The sequence below is a fragment of the Rhinolophus hipposideros genome (assembly GCF_964194185.1).
Source record: "Rhinolophus hipposideros genome assembly, chromosome: 19".
Lineage (NCBI taxonomy): Eukaryota > Metazoa > Chordata > Mammalia > Chiroptera > Rhinolophidae > Rhinolophus > Rhinolophus hipposideros.
Window position 1 is genome coordinate 39,466,302 of NC_138065.1, and position 19,973 is coordinate 39,486,274.

General features: G+C 35.0%; 1 protein-coding gene across 1 annotated transcript in view; it reads right to left on the reverse strand.

The window, feature by feature from the left end:
* Nucleotides 1–18,755, reverse strand: part of PLA2G4A (phospholipase A2 group IVA) — a 343,561-nt gene extending 324,806 nt beyond the window's left edge. The window contains exon 1 of the mRNA XM_081026434.1: nt 18,561–18,755. The gene's annotated coding sequence lies outside the window, so the exon portion shown is untranslated. The remainder of the gene's footprint in view (nt 1–18,560) is intronic.
* Nucleotides 18,756–19,973: the final 1,218 nt, after the last annotated feature.

Here is a 19,973-nt window from a genome sequence, read left to right on the forward strand (position 1 = left end):
CCACCCTGCAGGTGGGCCCTGTGGACCAGCTGTATCTACGCCCATGGCAAGTGTCTTGCCACCAGCAGGCTGCGTGTTCCCATGGCAGCCATACCCTCTCCACAGGCCTGAAGCTCAGTTAGTCCTGGGCAGCAGGAGGAGAGTTCTTGTAGATTCCTCTTTCCTTCCTTCTTCACTCTCCTTCAGCCCAAGTAATAGTAAATCCTTTCTGTATTTGCTGCTTCTGTACTCCTTACGAGTTTTCTTTCCTCCTTTTAGTAGTTAACTACCTTTTACTGGTTAATAATTCTTCATATAACATTTTCTTTATTCAAATTACTGTTGTGGTTTTTTTGCTTCTGATTTGATTTTGAATGACACAGATGGATATACCATAATTTAATTTAAACGTGTCCCGATTCATTCAGTCTGTATGGTTGTATTTGTGTCTTGTGTTTGTATTTATTGTTTAGTAAACATTTACGGAATAACTTCTATGTGCCACATCTGAGTTTAAATACTCAGAATATGATAAAGAAGAGAAATTAAGTCCTTACTTCATGAAGTTTACAATCTAGAGTAGAGATTCAGATGACAAAAATAAATCAACATAAAATTCAAAATAATGACAAATACTATGAAGAAAATATAAATGCTTAAGAGACTAGAGAGGAAAAATAAATCAAGGGCAAGGGGACTGTTGGGGTAAACAAGATTAAGAAGGCCTTTTCTGAGGAAGTGGCATTTGAGCTGAGATCTGAAAGATGAGAAAGAGCAGATGGTCTGAGGTACAGCAAATGTCCACTGTGGCAGGAGCATGATGTAAAGGAAGGAGAGTGGTAGGATATGGGTTCAGAAGTTAGCACGTAATGCAGGACCAAGTAGGTAATGGGAGAGTTTGAATGTTATTCTAAGAGTAACAGAAGCCATTGGAATGTCTTCACCAGATAAATAAAACAACCTACCATATGTTTTTAAAAGGCCACTTCGGCTGCTGTATAAAATATAAATTCTCTGGAGTCAAGAATAAAGGTAGGTATACAAGTGAGGAGGCTATTATAGCCATCCATGGAGAGATATTATTGACTTGGACCCAAGAAGTATCAATGAAAGCTGTGAACAATGAGAGAGAACAAATGTAGGATAGAGCCTAAAGATGTTACTGATTGATTCTATGTGGAAAATGAGAAGTGAGGAGTCAAAGCTAACTCCCAGGCTGGGGCCTGAGCAAATGGCGAATGCATGTGAAAATTATTGGGCATCACATCAGCAGTTCTCAAACAATTTAGTCTCAGGACCTTTTCTACTTTTCAAAACTAAATATGTTTTAAATGCTTTTGTTTATGGGGGACACATATATTTACTACATTAAAATTAAAACAAAAATATTTAAAATATGCATTAATTCAGTTAAAGTAAAAATAATAAATCTAAGACATGTTGGTATAAATAATATATCTTATTTAAAAAACATATTTATGAAAAATATTCTCCAAAGTAAAAACTGTTCAGTGAGAAAGAGGCACTGTCATAAGCAGAGGGTGCCAAAAAATATATATACACATTTTAAGGAAAATTACATTAAGATTGTAATACTCAATATAGACCGATGAAAAAGATGAATACAAGTCACCTTTAACTCCTGCAATTACAAGTGGTGCTCAGTGGTTACCATCAGTGTCTAGACACTTCTGATTACAGGAACTACTGCTTGAGCAACATTGACCAAAGTGTCCACTTGTATACATTTTTTTGGCACCCCAGTTATTTTTTAAATCTCATTGATGTCTGGCCTAATAAAAGCAGTTGTATTCTTACTACTGTTTCTGTGTTCATTCTGTTGGGATAAATTGTTTCAGTTGCAGCATAAGAAGAAAATCCCACCTCACATCAATATGTAGTTAGAAAGGGGAGGGTTGTTCTAACAGCATTTTCATTTAATTGCAGATATTCTCCTTTGACCTTATACTACAAAACTTGAGAAGTGGTAGCTTCTTAAAGGTGAGCAGCAATGTGGATTCTACAACCTTATCAATGAACTTTTCATAGTGCTGTATTAAACTCTTTTGGTCTATTTGTACTTTGAATGAATCCTTTATCCATATATGATTTTTGACCTTATGCATGCCCAGGGATTACCAGACCACACTCTGAGAACAACTGGGTCACATAACATCATTATTCATTAATTTTACAAATGTGTATTCAGCTGTTACTATATGTCAGCCACCGTTCTGTGAGTTGAAATGATTGAACATGACCCTTTCCTGCTTAGAGCCACATCTTTTGAGTGTATTACCTCTGAGAGCTCTTGGCCCTATGGTTCCTCTCCCACACAATATTTGGTAAGCCAAAAAGTTTCAATTCCAAACCATACTAGGAATTAGTTACCCTTCAAAGAAAAAGACAAATGGCACTTTCTCAGGTATGCAAGTAAATATCACGCAATAAAACATGTTTATACACATACTTCCTGTATTGCTTTTTCACTTCCACCGTCAAGATAGATTACTAACCCTAAACTCTTCACATGTTAGTCATATGCCAACATCTTTCTTTCAAAAAATTCCAGAATCCCCTGTATCACCTCCAATCTTCTTTATTCTTCCAGGCATAAATAAACTATTACTTCATGAAGTGACCTCACACATCAACTCTTTGAACTCTGTATACGTTAATGAAGCCAGAATGGTGTGAGATTAGGGGAAATCCCATATACTTTCTGTGGTCAAATATTTCCTTAATGTTGCCAATTTTTTTTTAACTTAGTCAACCCCATCATGTAATTGTAATGTTCAACTACAGCATAGCTTCCTAATCTAGATATGAAGATGAACAGCTTCATTAGAAAAACAGAAACGTTGGTGTTAGGCTGTATTCCTTAAAAATTTAGTGAGGAAAATGTGGGGCAAATACTACCATTCAGAATTAATTAAAACAGATGCTACATGAATGTTTGTTGAAAACAAGAGGGGAGTCCAAATGTAAGGAAAGTTTCATAACCTTAATTGGAAAATTCAGAGATATAAATTTGTCCATGCAAGAAATTATACTGAAGATGGGAATGCCAACTGAAATTGCTAGTCTAGTTAAAGGAGTATGTTTAATAAGCCTTTGAAAAATAATTTTGGTCCCTGATCTTTAACGTAATCTTTAACATAATAAGCAATATCTTCCAGCTCCAGTTATTAAAAAACTAAATGAGATAGTGGATATTAAGCTCTCAGAGCACTTCCGGCAACTACTGGTACCTGGCCGATGTTAATTCTTTTCCTTTCCACCTTTCTGAACCTCCTCCATTGGAAAGATCCTTAGAATATACTCTTTTTGATTGCTTAGAATGAAATAATAAACACCAATCACATTCCAACCTTTGTCAAAATGTTTTTCTCTATGTGTTTTCAAAAGCAGGAGTTTATAACAACATCCCTTTATCGAGTGAATATTTACTGAGCACCTACTACATGCCAGATCCTGCTAGGTCCTGTTCGACATAGTCTCTGAAGTCTCATGAGGAAGGTAAGCATCTGCCCAATAATTACACAAATAATTCATTATAGTTATCCCTATTTCTTACCTTTTCCCCTTGACTCTTCTCACTGAGTAACTTGGCCTACTTACCTAGTTTATTGTCTGTCTTCCCCACTAGAATGTCTGTTTTATTCCCTGCTGAACCCGCCACGATTAGTGCTCGACACATAATAGACATTCAATGAATATTTCTTGAAAGCAATATATGAATTATAATTTTAATAATTACTTTGAAAAAGTTATGGATGCTATGCGAGCTTATAACATGGGGATTAATCTAATGTTTCATACCAGGGATAAAAGACAGAGGTTTCACTGTATGTAGAAGAGAAATAAAGGGACTGGCCACATAGAAATGCAAGGAGGTAATTGACATCTCCAATCTGAGAAGCTGTAAGAAACTTGTTTAAATGCTGAAGTTGAGGTTAGAACATAGAAAGAGATTCCGAAGGCGTGAAAATTTGTGACTTAGCACTGGCATTAAAGAAGAGAAAGATTCTTCTTAAGTTTGATTCAAAACTTTGTAATTTGAAAACAACATGGCAATGATTATATTTTATACTGTGTCAATTTTCTATGATATTTAATAGGTGGTGATGAAATTTATTATAGAATTTGAAGTCATGATATATATGATTGTGCTAAGGCCTGTTTTATGCAATATCTAGTTTATAGGTTTATAATTCTCTCTAATAAACATGGCAATGATTAATTTTATATTTGAATATGGAACTTGAATTAAAGGAAAATCAACATCTAAATTTATTGCTTTGGAGTTCTAGCTTTTGGATGTAGTAGAATTTAGATCCTCTTTTTGTTTCTTTAAGCCACCCAGTCTATGGTATAGTTACCACGATATAGTAATAGCAGGATTAACTGAATCTCACTTTCCATCTAGAGATAGAGTTGAGGGGGACAAAGAAGCCAGAGAAAGCAAGACAAAATCAAGTAACTTCAATTAATTTCTAAGGGATAGTATGTAAGTGTGCTGGGGAAAGTATCAAATTACGAAATTGGAATAAGGAGGTGGATGTCATATTATTAACGTTCTTTGTATGCAAGACGTAATAGAAAGGAAATGGAGAACTACTGAAAACTCTTGAGCAGGGAGCTGATTATAAATAGTTTACATAGTAGAAGGACAATCCTGGAAGTACTGTGATGTGAAAGTTGAGCTAGGAGTAGTAGAGAGAAGGGTAGTTCTAGACGAATGGTACCACTGGACTAGAGGAAACAAATAAGGCATTTAGTAATGAAAACTGAATTAAGGAATTGATATGAGAAACAGAAAATTGGAATATATCTGTTCATTAGATACATAAATACATAATTATTTTTATTAGACTCTACATATATAGAAAAAACTGCTAATTAGCCATACAACCTTTAACCGCTTTTCTTATTATACCCCAGAGTCTTGATTTCTTTCTCCATGCATTCTTTTATTTTTCTAGCAAGAGAAAAATAACCAAATTTAATACATACATATATGTGGGAACTGCACATACAAGAGAGAGTCAGAGACTCCACATGCAGGAGATGTTCTATGCATGCATTTTTTTTTTTTTTTACATTCCTGGTTTCTATTTCTTCCCAGAATGTTAACACACCACTTAACCACCATGATACAGGAAAACTATCAGCTCTTGGAGGAAAAGAGCCAAATTGTGCTTGTTCACCATCCAAATGTCTGTCAATAATCTCTAGCACATATATTTTTAGCACAATATATTTTTGTTGAATAAATAAATGGTTGGCTTCTCTTTGCTCACATGTGGAAAGTCTACTGTAGGTACCAGCTGGAGTACATTGTTGCTAAGTACAGAAACCATCTCTAAAGAGACAGTGAGGAATGAAGATTCTGGGTTTATAATAAGGAAAGTGGTAAAAGTCCCATCCTTAATTAGCAGATTTATTTAACTAAGTAATAGGAATATATTGGAAGGCCAGTTGGAGAACACAAAGCCTATGGGAAGGCTAAGGAAAACTCAGGAATCAAAGCAAATCTTTAACGACTAAATGTAGGAAATATAGAAACTTTCTGGGGTAGAGCATTAAGGTATCAACAACGGAATGAATAAAGTCCAACTCTTTGTCACCTTGTTCAAGGTCAAATTACAAAGCAATAGCATGTAATTGGCACAGTTTGTGTGAAATGACTGAAAGTAATTAAGGCTGAAAAACTTAAAAATCTGCGTACTTAGAACACAGCCCAGACAGAGTAGAGTCTCTACAAGTCTCTACGTTTTCAGTGTTTAAAAGGTGCTCAACCTTTGGTTGAGAAGGCCAAAGCTGATTACTGTCCAGTCAGATTATATTCAAAGGGGAAAAGGTTAATTCTTTAAAGGTAAATCTGTTGTTAGAAGTAGAACAAGATATTAGGCAGCCACAAACCAATATTCATCATATCTAAAAAATGCTAAGGATACTGTAGTTTTCATTATATTCAGTGTACTCAGGAAATCTGTAACTAATGCTAGGAAGCCCAGTAGCATTAAAAAAAGGAAATTGCTAAGATTAAGTTATCTTTAACAATAAAATTGGGATATTAAACCATAATTCTCCTACTTTCTTATCTCTTGATTCCCCTCCCCTTATTTTGTGCACAGTTAAAGCAATGTGATTTCTGAGACAGAATGTACATGCCTTGCTTTTTTATTATAAATTGCAGCTGTTCATACACTCTTTTTATTCCCTATTTCCCTTCCTCCTTAGAAATCAAGGAAAGAGATTATTTTCTAATCTGATCATAATCTTTCTCATGTCATTCTTTCTCTATTTCTTTGCTTCACTCTGGAATTTATCTTCTCCCCCGCTCTAACTCAGGCCCAGTTTACTAAACTTCAGGGTATGGTGTAATAGGAAACATTTCCCCAACTGAGTCAGATAAATAAGAGTAGCTTTTCTGATTAAAGTTTAATAATTTGCTATTTTGAAAACTTTGCTCTTTGCTAGGTCCACATAAAAGGGCATCGGCTATCGTGGCATATTGTGAAGAGTAAACTTCACTTTTTACAGAAATAAAAATGCATTATCTGATTTTAATGTATTATTTGTGTGGTGTTGGTATGATAGCCATGACAGCTACCCAAAGCCCTGCAATTACTGATTATTGCTACCTCTGATTTGTCGAAAAGCAACAGGAGAGGAAATGAGAAAACTTAGAATGGTATTCGTAAGTCAAGACTTTTTTCAGAAAAAGCTCCCAGTGAATATTTCTGAGAAGCAGATGTTACAAGATGAATTTCAGGCTCTAAAGAAACAGGGCAGAATGAAAGGGACACAGTTATAGTTTAATGGTGGGACCGTCTTCTGAGTAGTGTGCAAATTTGATACATTCTATAAATCAGAATAATCAAGAATCCTAACTAAGAACAGTGAAAAATGTAGCAACATGTAAATTTTTCATATACCTGAGACACTTTTAATGACTTACCTGACTGAAGTATAGCAAAGCAATGAAGGGTGAGACAAACTCAGGTTAAACCCCTCTTCTGCTATTTATGAATTGGATGGCCCTGGGTAAGATTTCCCTTCTTAATCCTCAATCTCTAACATGGTGGTAATAATGCTTTCTTTTCAGAGATGCTGAAAGAATTAATCAGACAATATCTGTAAAGCTCTTCAAAAGTTACTGACATATAAGAAATTCTTAATATGTGAACTGAATATTGGTTTCCAGAATTCTATCCACAAACACTCAACAGATTGTGTGATTTAATAACACTGAAGACTTCAAAGGACCCGCTAAATGAGAAGACAGAACTTCCAGCAGTAGCACAACGTTGAAACGAGGTCCATCAATGAGAAAGTTTTTTCGTTGTTTTTTGTTGTTGTTGTTGTTGTTTTGTTGTTGTTTTTTACCAGAGTGTAATTTGTTCAGAATTTTTAGAGAATACGTGAACTGTCATTATGAATCTGTCCTGATATGGGTGAAGGCAAAGTGGTAGGATTCTATTTTTGCTTGCTTAACTGGGTTGTATAAAATGATTATATATCTAATTTTTAAAATAGAGCAAGTGGAGCATTTCCCAAGGTTAAAAAGGATTTAAAAAAAAAAAAAGATAAAAGCCATAAAAATTGTAATGCAATTGCATTGTTCTGCCTCTCTCAGCCACAAATGTAGGGGCTCCAGATATTGCCAGCTCGGATTTGGAAGCCTCTGAGTTTGTCATGTTCCTGCTTCCCAATTAGCACACACATCTCAAGGTTTCTCCCCCCTCTATTCCTTTATTTCTGTTGTGTCATCTCTGACTATGACATTCTCTCCAGCTTCTTCTCTTTTCTAGGTATTGTGCCTGCTCCATACCTCAATCTATTCCCAAAGCAGCCACATGTGGAGACACTTCCCTTATCCCACAGCTTTGCTTCACCCTGTTGAGTAGAATAGAAGAAAGTGTTGCCTTGTCCCCTCGAGTTCCTAAATATATCTCTTTTAATTTTTATCATCTCTTCCTTTGGGGGCTCTGTCACAAGTCTCTGGGTCAAGGGTGAAATCAAGGAACAAGCTCAGGAGCACATCCCCAACTTTACTGAGAATTATGACACTGACCCTTTGACTTGGAACTGACTCACTCTTTATAGAACGTGTACTGTTCCCGATGGTCCCTCAGTCATTTATGCAAATAGACTTCTTTGGGCATTTCCAACCCAGTCTTACAGACATGTCTGAATCCTGTGGGGAACCCAGGAGACACCCTCCACAAACTAAGATGTTCTTTGCTTCCCAGAAAAGGGAAAATCCTCTGTAGATACTCTAATGCTAGCTTAGTATGTCTAGTGTGCCCTGCGTCTGCTTATGCGCTTACAGAACATACTGAAGCCTCCTTGCTGCCTGATCAATGGGGCCTCTTCAGTTTTCATCTCATCTGATTTCAGCATTGTATATTTGGCCCCATGACATTGGAAGTTTGTTTTCCCTTGTCTTTACTAGCCATTCTCTCCTGGTTTTCTTTCTGTTTTGTTTCTCAGACGAGGGGAATGATTTCTATGTCTCTATTTCTAGCCTTGATCATTTTTATGATGAGGAGAAGATTTATTATTATAGATCTAACAGTCTATTGTGTATGGAAACCTGGGCTGTTCCAAAGCATTTCAATTTGACATGTTCAAAATCAGCTTCTATTTCCTTATTCATTTAATTCTGCACTGTTTCTGTTAATATCACCATCCATGCACTTCCCTGTTGAAAACCTCAGAACTTCAACTTTTCTTTCTCTCACTCCCAACATCAAACTGACATCAGTTATTACACTATGCTGATTATACCCCCAAAGTGTCTCTGAAATACAATCCTTCTCATGAATTCCATTGTTGTATCCCTAGTTTGGTCACTTATTATGTCTTAAATAATACTTTTTGTGCAGTATCTGCTGATTCACAAACATCCTTCATGGTAACCCCAAAGTTATCTTTCAAAAAACATATCAATGTGTGTCCCTCTACTGGCTAAAAATAGTTACTAATTTCCACTGCCTGTAACCATTTACAATGTTTCCAGTGGATCTTTCCACATTCATATTATTCAAGTTTCTTACATTCCAGTCAGAAAAGTCTATTCACCATTTCCAGAACGTGCTATGCACTTTCATACCTTTCTACCTCTCTTCATGCTGGTAACTCTACTGGAATGCCTCCTTCCCTTTCTCTATTACATATCCTCCAAATTTCTATTCAAATTCCACCTTCTTTATCAAGTCATTGCCATTGTGCTTCACAAATCCCACGCTCTCAGAGATTTACATGACTTGTTTCAGCAAATCATGCTTATATATTGTTATTTCATTATCTTTATTCTTATTGCTCGCACACATCTGGGAAAGGAAAAAGCAGGCAGCAAAAGAAGAGTAAACTGAAGATGATGCTTTTTAAATACAAGTATATATTCAATTAATATTTTTGTTAATGGATTAAAACTATTAGTTACCTCAAAATAGCTTATCTAAGATTTTCTGTAAACTGCATGTATTAAAAGGATCTGGATTTAATTTTTTTTTTAATTGAAGAATATTGGGGAACAGCATGTTTTTTCAGGACCCATCAGCTCCAAGTCAAGTCATTGTTTCCAATCTAGTTGCGGAGGGCACAGCTCACTGGCCTATGTGAGAACGAACCGGCGACTTTGGTGTTAGGAGCACTGTGCTCTAACCAGCTGAGCCAACTGGCTGCCCTGGATTTAAATATTAAGTGCTAGTTTATAAAATAAAATCTGAATTTTCTATAGATGTCATGATCACCATAAATTAGATGTAATGGCTCTGTTTTTACTCAGTAATTGAATTGTTTATGCTTAGATGAAGTAATTTTTTTGGTTTCAAATAACTAAAATCGACTCTGATTAGTTAAGCAAAAAGTGACTGTATTATAAGTAATCAATTTTTCTATTGAACATAAGGACAGGCTATGGCTGCCTCAAGCATAACTGAACTGGGAATTTAACTGGAGAGTCAACTATCATGGTTGCTTATCTCTGTGAAACTGCATCCCTCCTCCTTCTCCTCCTCCTCTTCCTCCTTCTTCTCCTTCTCTTTCTTCTTCCTCCCCTCCTCTCTCCCTCTCTCTCCCCTGCCCTCCCTCCTTGTTCTCCCCTCTTACTTTGCTTATTTCCAAGGCCACGTGACAGAAAACATAATTGCCAACAGAGCCCAAGATTGGAGTTTAGTCATTCAGTAAGTAGCTATTCTCTCTTTTTTCTGACAGTCTAATATCATAATCTTTTTTACCCACCTTGGATCTGGTGGCTACCTACAATCTAACAACTATAGCCAAGAGGCAGGATCTTACTGTAGAAACAGCACAGATCCCATGCTGTAGATGAGAATGGAGGGGTGACTCCCAGAAAAAGAATGAAAACTTGCTTGAAAAGGGAGAGTGCAGTTTCTGCACAACCAATCCAATAAGTGTCCAATGCACCAAGTCAAAACCAAAAAAAAAAAAAAAAAATCAAACCAAAAGTTAGAGCTACAAATAATTAGCAAAATAAACTATGAAATTTCTTTCTCTTCTTCACCTATGATTTAGTTGAAATGACTTGTTTCATGATCAGCAATATAAAATACATGATAATCAAAGAGAAAGGATGACTTATAAGTTGGCCAATCAATACCTGAATAAGCAAAAATTGACAGCACAGCAAAATTCGCTAAAGGGTATTCTTTGAAGCTGTAGTACAATCAAATGTCCCAGGGCAAAATTATTCTGTGGTCAATTATGTTTTCAAAAATCAGCGTATTACAGCCCTCTCTTGGAGAGCCACAATACCTATTTATGTCTAAAGTCTTTAGAGAAATAATTCTCTATAAACACCAGGAAATTGTTCACATTCTAAAGTTATTCGTTTTTCTGATTTTTGAAGTTACTGTTTTTCTAGTTACCATTTTATGTTATCTTTAAGACTATTTCTGTTGAGCCGCAAGTCCTTTTTTTTCATAAGTCCCTGGATATTCCGGAAACTCAGGACGGATAAGAGACTTGGGTTCATTAGACAATCTCCAATGGGCCTGGGAAGTTTGTTGTGTTCACTCATAGACATTTAAAGAGTTCTCGCAGGAACAAGGTCAGTGTCATCCCCTTAATCAACCCTTCGTCAAACTCTTTAGCAAATCCTACCTTATTTAAAGTTCTGCTTACTCTTTTATCCTTGTTTTATTTCTGAGGCCACTAGGATTTTGGAGAAATGTGATGCAATTTAACAAAAGAACGTTACGCTAGTTTTCAGGCTTGAGGGTTAAAAACGTATCTTGGTAGACTTGTTTGTAAGGATACCAAGTTTACTTTTGTTTTGAACAAGATTGCTTTGTCCAGACTTTGAAACATCTTCATTATGTTGATTTCTGATAAAGAACAGAAAGAAATTCATGGTATAAATAATTTTTATAGGGAAAGTAAGGGGCAATAGAATCATTCAGCATATTTTGAATTTCTCATTAAACTCCCAGTTCTAATGGGGATTTCCAACTCTACACCTTCTCTAGAGAGCTTTCTTTTTTTTTTAATTTCTTTTAATAGTTAATATGGAAGGTGACATCAGTTAAAAAGTTAGGCATACATTGTATTTCAACACATAGTAAGTCATCTCTTGTAAAGCATGTTGACACAAAGCCTATAGTGTCATAGGAAACTAAGAATTAATGTATTTGGCATAAAAAGGAAGATGGAATTTTGCCAAGACAGCTATAGCTACAAGACAATTTTATAGTTAGGTTGCTGGCGTCTTCTTTCCTGGTGTTTGGGTCAAAACTGTGACTTGTGATTAACCAAGCGCAGAGAAGGATCTTAGTGACCCTGAGAACACTCATTGCCAGGTGTTTTCTAATGTGTCATTTATAAAAAGAGATCTTGGGGCCATCCCACAATGTAATTATTTAATTATGAGAAATTTAAAGGGAAATATTTGAAGATAAAAGATTGGAAAATCCCAAATGCTTCCCTTGTGATGGAAAAATCCCATGTAGCTGAACAAATAAATACAGGATATATCCAAACAAAAGTCACAAACAAGTCATCATGCAGTCATAGGTGTAAACCATGCCCATGTAAATACTGTAAGGAAAAGCAACCCATGGATGGGGGACAGGGAAGTATTTCTAAATGTGAGTATCTTTGCAATTAAGGAACATAAAGTAGACTTTTGCTGTACTCTGTACATGTGGTTCTAGAAGTAAAAGGTATAGAATTAATTGCAAACAGTGTTTCAAAATAAATGTCAGGGTTCCTATAGAATCCTGTGACTGATTTCCTAATGCATTTGGAAATACGTTGTAGTTGTTAGATTTTCTGTCTCCTATACTTATTTTACGAGAACTTTAATCCAGCTGTATTCTTTTTGAAGCTGAAAATTCTTTGGCTAAACTTCAGAAATTCCTTAAACTTCATCTGCATCTGAATCTAGCAACTTTTAATATTTAACAGAACAGAGTCCAGAGTAACTGCATCATCAGGAATGAGAATAGAGGTGTGAAATGAGCCTGATGAAGAAGGCAGAGCCCAGGTTATTGTAAGGAGTTTGCATCTCATTGAAAATGCAATGAGAAACCATTGAATTTCATGGTTAAACTCAAGTGGTTAACATCATAAAACAAAATCATCAGTATTTCAAGATGTCAACTAACACTTAAAAAGATGAATTATGTTGTGGAAGATTTTTTTTCCATCATTAACATTTTTTCTTCCATACTCATTGCTGAAGATATGAGGAGACCCTACTTATAAAGTTAAATATAGCTATTATTCTAAAGGATATCATTTGGAAAATGAAGAGTTTACACTTTGAAATGATTAATTTTTATAAATCATGAATAGGAAACAAGCTATGTAGAGGCAGTGGTTGTAGGGTAAGGAAGTAAGAAGTTTTAAGAATTCATTTTTTATTGTTTTGAGATGAACTAAGGAAGGCTTTCTGAAATGGGAGTTAAAAATATTCATTATTTTATATCTGATTAAAATGCATTGGATACTAATTTTAGTGAATTTGGTAAATATATAAAGGTTCAAATAAGAAAATTATCACCCATAATACTATTACTTGCTAGTTTTTCTTAATCGTGATATATATTTGACAAAACTGAAATTTTATAGGATATGAAATTTTTCAACCTAATGTTTTTTATTTAATGTTACATTTTTGGTAACTTCTCATATTAATCAATATTCTTTGATAACACTATATTATTATTTGCATAATAATTCTGCTTGTGGCTCTACAATACTTAATATATTTCTTTACCTTTGGTCTCTTTTTTCTCCTTAACCTGGAAGGGATTTATGAGAAACTGTTACTCATAGTACTTTTTTATTTTAACATTTGACACAGGACCAAATCCTTGGCAAGCAGAAATATAGGAATTATTGGTAATGGAATACATTTCTTTTAGTTAAGTTACTGTGTATCACAGTGACTAGTAACCCAACCTCAACAATGACAGCAAAAATTATTAATGGCCCAAATATTGGAAGGTATTTTATTACATGTATGTCAGAAAAATATTTTTCTGGGGGTGTTCTCTCCCCGTACTTCACCTCTAGTGTGGCTTTCGAGGTTATGTTTAACATGGAATGAGGTGGGCATTGTACATTCATTGATTCTGAATTCAAAGTGTGATTGCCAACCACCAAGAGAATTCCTGTATTTCTGCTTGCCAAGGATTGGTCCTGCATGTCCTCAGGTAATGGGGCACATTTTAAAATAAAGAACTGCCATTAGTAAAAAGCTCTATCTGTAGGCAAAAATTAATGCTGAAGTTTTTATTAGAGATCTCTGGCTTCAGTCTAAAGTTAAAGTGGCATTTATATATTAAAAATATATTATTTATCATCTACTATTTTCCAAGAAAGGTGATCTGTGCTCTGATGGAGGCTTTGTTCTAGTGATCAGACAGATATCAATCGAGTAATCATACAAATAAATGGTTACAACATATCTTATCTGAGAAAAGACATGCTGTACCATGAAAAAAACCTAACAAGGGAACTGTCTTAGCTGGGAGAGGGTCAGAAAAGTCTTTCCTAAGGAAATGATGTAGAGCCTGAGATCTGAAAGAGAAATGGAGGAAACTAGGCACACAGGAAGAACAGTAAGGGAAAGACTCATTGCTTAAATAATAACTGTTATAAATCCTCGGAAGGAAAGCGTCTTGACTAATTCAAACTACTAAATAAGCTTTCACTAGAGCCTAGTCTGTTTATTAGTCATATTTTAAGCATGTACATTAAATGGCAATGTAATTCACTAGCAACCATCACTGATACCAAACAGTGACATAAATATTAAAAGAGAATAGGAAACAGCATTGTTTTTTTCAGTGCTTGCCTATTTGAAGCATTTGAACCAGAGCCTCATTTAAAAGAATAAAGACCTATGCTTTATACCATATTACATATCATTAGAGTACATAGCAATAATCATGGGGAATGGGGAAAAACAAATACAGAATCGCTGCTTAAGATTTTTTTTTTTTAGCTACAAAGACAGGCATTTTGGCTTCCTGCTCATAGTTTATCACATCAATTATAAAGAAGACAAATGACAAGTCTTTATCATGGGTAAGTAACATACAGAAATTCACGGTCATCATCAACATCAAAAGTCCTTTTGTATACATTTTAGCCAAAGTATCCAAAACAAATAAATAGAAATAGTAGTAGGATTAGTAGTAGTAATAATAATAGTAGTATTAGTTGTAATAATTATTGTGTTTACCATGAACCAACCAGGCTAGTGTTTTATTGCTAATACCTACAATTACTGGCCAAGGCAGGTAGAATGATCTCTGCTTTAGAGAAAATATAGTTTAAGTTAAGAGAGGTTGACTGAGCCTTCAAGATCACACAGGGAGCCATGGAGAGAAGACTCAGCGTTGGTCTCTATTCCAGACAATGATGCTTGGACTCAGGGAACTTGCCTAGTTCTGGTTCTAATCATATCAGTTTCTTTTGGGGTCACTGACTGTTTATATTTCAGGTTAGATTAAAACTGAAAATTCACTTTAAAAATTATGTAAATTTTCTTCCAAAGTGTTAGACTGTTATTCAAGAACATGATTATTAATTAATAGAATGTCTGCAGAAAGGTGTGAAAACTTTTCTAGTAAGACAAAATGCTCTACAGAAAGGGTTATTACTATATAAAAATAAAAACAAAAATTGCAAAAAACACCAGCACAGTTTCTTGCTTTTGATCATCATTTCCTTAATTTTTAAAAATCTTACCCAGTTCCAAAAATCCCCATAACAGCAATATTTTCTTAATAGAAACAGCAGTTAAAAGAAATATTAGATCATGTTTTCAATGGGGTAAGTCATTGAACCAGGAAGGACCAATTTAAAAAAAGGAATGCAGCTGAAACTTATTATAATGTAACACAGGGATTTAGTAGCAACAAAGGTCATATCTAATTCAAAATATCAGACATGTTCTATAGAAAAATGTAATGTGATTTCCTTTCAGCTGGGTATTGGCAGTACCAATAATTAAATCCACTTGTCTAATCTGGGTTTGCTGTTCTTATCCATACCTTTAGTAAATTTTAGACTAAGTGACATGTAGATTTTATTGAAAATAGATGAGCCAAACCCCTCACACACATACAAACTTAGCAATGTCTGATAGTTTAGTCCTGGGTAAGGGAAATAGGTGAAAATTCAATTGCATTTAAGAAAAGATGAAAAAACAACCATTAACAAAATTCTGCTCTCCTCTAGGTAAACTTGAAGGTAAACAAAAAGGGTTATAAGAAGATAGTTAGATTCATAATAATTACATTAGAAAGCTTTACCTTCATCTCTCGAAAAACTCCAGTGAAAGGTGAAATTATTTTTTATATTTTTTTCATTTCTACAAGAAATACGAGTAGTTTCCTACAGTTAAAAAAAAGAAAATCCCACAAAGCATTTCAATAAAATAGGAATAGAAGGGAGTTTTCTCAACTTGATAAATAATATCTACAAAAAATCTACAGTTAACATCATACTTAAGGGTGAGAAACTTGAACTTTTCCCACCAAGATCAGGTATGAGACAAGGGCGACTCTTCTAACTACTCTTTTTCAAAATCATACTAGAAGTCCTGGTAATGCAAGAAATGGAAATAAAAGTTATACAGTTTCAGAAGGAAGACATAAAACTGTCTTTTCTCACAAATGACTTGATCTAGAAAACGAGAAAGAACTAACAAAAAACTCCTGGAACTAACAAGCAAGTATAGTAAGGTTGCAGGACACAAGGCTAATATACAAAAGTCAGTCACTTTTCTATGTACCAACAATAAACAAATGAAATTTGAAGTGAAAAACACATTACCATTTGCATTAGCACCCCAAAAAATGATATTCATACGTATAAATCTAACAAAATACATAGGATCTATATGAGGAAACGACAAAACTTTGATGAACAAATATCAAAGGAATAAATAAACAGAGAGACATTCCATGCTCATGGGTAGGAAGACACAATATTGTCAAGATGTCAGTTCTTCCCAACATAATCTATAGATTCTCAATTCAAATCCATTCAAAATTCCAGCAAGTCATTTTATAGATCTTGAAAAACTGACTCTACATTTTTCATGGAAAAGCAAAAGACCCAGAATATCTAACACAATATTGAAGAAGAATAAATTTGTAGGAATGGTGCTACCAGATTTCAAGGCTTACTATAAAGCTACAGTAGTCAAGACAGTGTGGTGTTGGCAAAAGAACAGACAATAGAACAGAACAGAGAATGCAGAACAGGCACACACAAATAGAGTCAACTGATCTTTGACAAAAGAGTGAAGACAAACAATGGGTCACAGACAGTCTCTTCAACAAACGTTGGATGATAGAACTAGATATTCACATGAAAAACAAATGAATCTAGACACAGACCTTATACTCTTATACTCTTCACAAAAATTAACTCAAAATGGATCATATATCTAAATGCAAAACAAAAAACTATAAAACTCCTAGAAGATAACATAGGAGAAAACCTAGATGACTAGTGTATGTATAGTGATGCCTTTTAGATATAATACCAAGATACAATCCATGAAAGAAATAATTAACTTCATTAAAATTAAAACCTTCTGCCCTGCAAAAGAGAATATCAGGAGAATGAGCAAACAAACCACAGGTTGGGAGAAAATATTTACAAAAGACACATCTGATAAAGGACTGTTATACAAAATATACAAAGAACTCTTAAAACTCAACAATAAGGAAACAACCCAACTGAAAAATAGGCCAAAAATCTGAATAGACACCTCACCAAAGAAGATGTATAGATTGCAAATAAGCATATGAAAAGATTCTCCAGATCATATTTCATAAGAGAATTAATTAAAACAACAATGAGATACTACTACATATGATCAAGCAATTGAGCTCCTTGGTATTTACCCAAAGGAGTTGAAAAGATATGTCCACACAAAAACCTGCATGTGGATGTTTATAGCAGCTTTATTTATAATTGCCAAAACTTGGAAGCAACCAAAATGTTCTTCAGTAGATGAATGGATATATAAATTTTGGTATATACAGACAATGGAATATTATTTAACACTAAAAAGAAATGAACTATCAAGCCATTAGAAAACATGGAGAAACCTTAAATGCACATTATTAAATGAAAGAAGCCAATCTTAAATGGCTACATGCTGTATGATTCCAACTATATGATACTGTGGAAAAGACAAAACTATGGACACAGTAAAAAAGACCAATGGTTGCTAGAGGTGGCAGAGGGAGAGTAGGGAGAGAAATAGGCAGAACACAGACTTTTTAGAACAGTGAAAATACTGTATTCTATACGACATCATAATGGACATATGTCATTATACATTTGTCCAAACCTACAGACTACACAACACCAAAAATGTAAAACCATCGACATTGAGTGATTATGTTTTGCCAGTGTAGGTTCACCCTCAGTTAAAAAAAAAATAAGTATAATTCTGGAAAATGATGTTGACAAAGGGGAGGCTACACATGTGCGTGGGCAGGAAATACATGAGAAATCTCTGTACCATTCTCCCTATGTTGATGTAAACCTAAAACGTCTCCAAAAAAAAAAAAAAGTCATTACAAAAAAACACAAGTTTTCAATTTGAAAAGTTGCCAAGCACCAAGCTAGGTGAATGAAGAAAAAGCCATACTTAAGTAATCAGACGAACACTTCCTGGTCTTCTCTAAATTTATAAGCCTTGGTTCCTCTGAATCATCTCTTCCTTCTTCCCTCCTGTCACAAAGGAGGATACATCCATCCCCTTCAAAGCTCATCTCTCACTTGCACTCTGGGTCTGAGAATTCACACTTGCTGGCAGTTTTTGCCTCCTTAGGTAGCCCCTTCCCCTTCAACTGGTTCATTTCCATCAATAGGCTATTGAATTTTAGAATTCTTACCCTAAAGCAACAACAAAATCCTCTTATTACATTCTGTCTTAGATCCTGTCTGATTTCTCAGCTCTCTTTGAGAGCTTTTCTTTCTTGTAGAAATTTAAAAAATATAGATAATTTTTTCCCTTTCTAGTTTTTTTTTTTTTTTTTTTTTTTTTTAAAGAATCGCCTACTTACATTTCCTCCAGTTCTTCATTTCTCATACTCTTATCAGCCCCTTCTATCTGGATTCCACACCCAGAAGTCCACTGACCCTGCTTTAGTTGCAGACATCAGAAACGGAATACTGTCGGACTGAATGAATTTGGTATTCACCTTACTTAGCCTCTCGTGGGAGTTTGATACAGCTAGCTGATCACTCTTAGCCTCTCTGAAATTTACAAGGTGTAATCAAACAATATGGTTAATGTTTAAAAAATAAAAAAAAATTATTACACTAAAAGACACATTGCCATTAACCTCCTCAAAATACTCCCCCTCACTTCAAATACACTTATCCCATTGTTGTTGCCACTTTCTGAAGCAGTTCTGGAAGTCCTCTTTCGACTTTGGGGAAGAGCCAGAAGTCACAGGGTGCCAGATCCAGTGAATAAGGTGGATGAGGACACACTGTAATGTTTTTATTTGACAGAAACTGCCATACCAGAAGTGATGTGTGACATGGAGCCTTTCTATTGTGATCACAAAATATGGTGAAAGCTGCTGCCTAGTGCCATCCAACGGAAAAGCAGTGATCTTCAACAGGGAACGTGAGGCATCGAACCTTAGTAACAGTGTGGGACAAGTTTCAACTTGTTTGGTGCAGTCAATCAAGTGTGAGGTATGGTTGAGAGAAAGTGCCGTAAACCATCCTCCATTGTGACAATACTCCATGTCACACATCACTTCTTGTATACAGCAATTTCTTTCTTTCTTTCCTTTTTTTTAATTAAATTTATTAGGGTGACAATGGTTCGTAAAATAGCATAGGTTTCAGGTGCACAATTCTGTAATACGCCATCTATATGGTATCTCATTGTATATTCACCACCAAGAGTCAGTTCTCTTTCTATCACCATATATTTGACCCTATTTACCCTCTTCTACCACCCCTCTCCCCACTTACCCTCTGGTAACCACTAAACTATTGTCTGTGTCTATGAGTTTTTGTTTCTTTATTTGTTTGTTGTATTCCTTTGTTGCTTTCAGTCGTATATTCCACATATCAGTGAAGTCATATGATTCTCAACTTTTTCTGTCTGATTTATTTTGCTTAGGATAATAATCTCAAGATCCATCCATGTTGTTGCAGATGGCAATTTCTGTCAAATAAAAACATTACAGTGTGTCCTCATCCACCTTTTTCACCAGATCTGGCTCTGTGCAACTTCTGGCTCTCACCCAAAGTCAAAATGCTTCAGGACATTTAGGCAGCCACTACAGCACAACTAGAGACACTTATGAAAGAGGACTTCCAGAAGTGCTTCAGAAAGTGGCAAGAACGCTGGCATAAATAGGTTCGAAGTAAGGGGAGTATTTTGAGGGGGGGTTAATGGCAATGTGTCTTTTACTGTAATCATTTTTTTATTATTATTTACACATTCACCATAT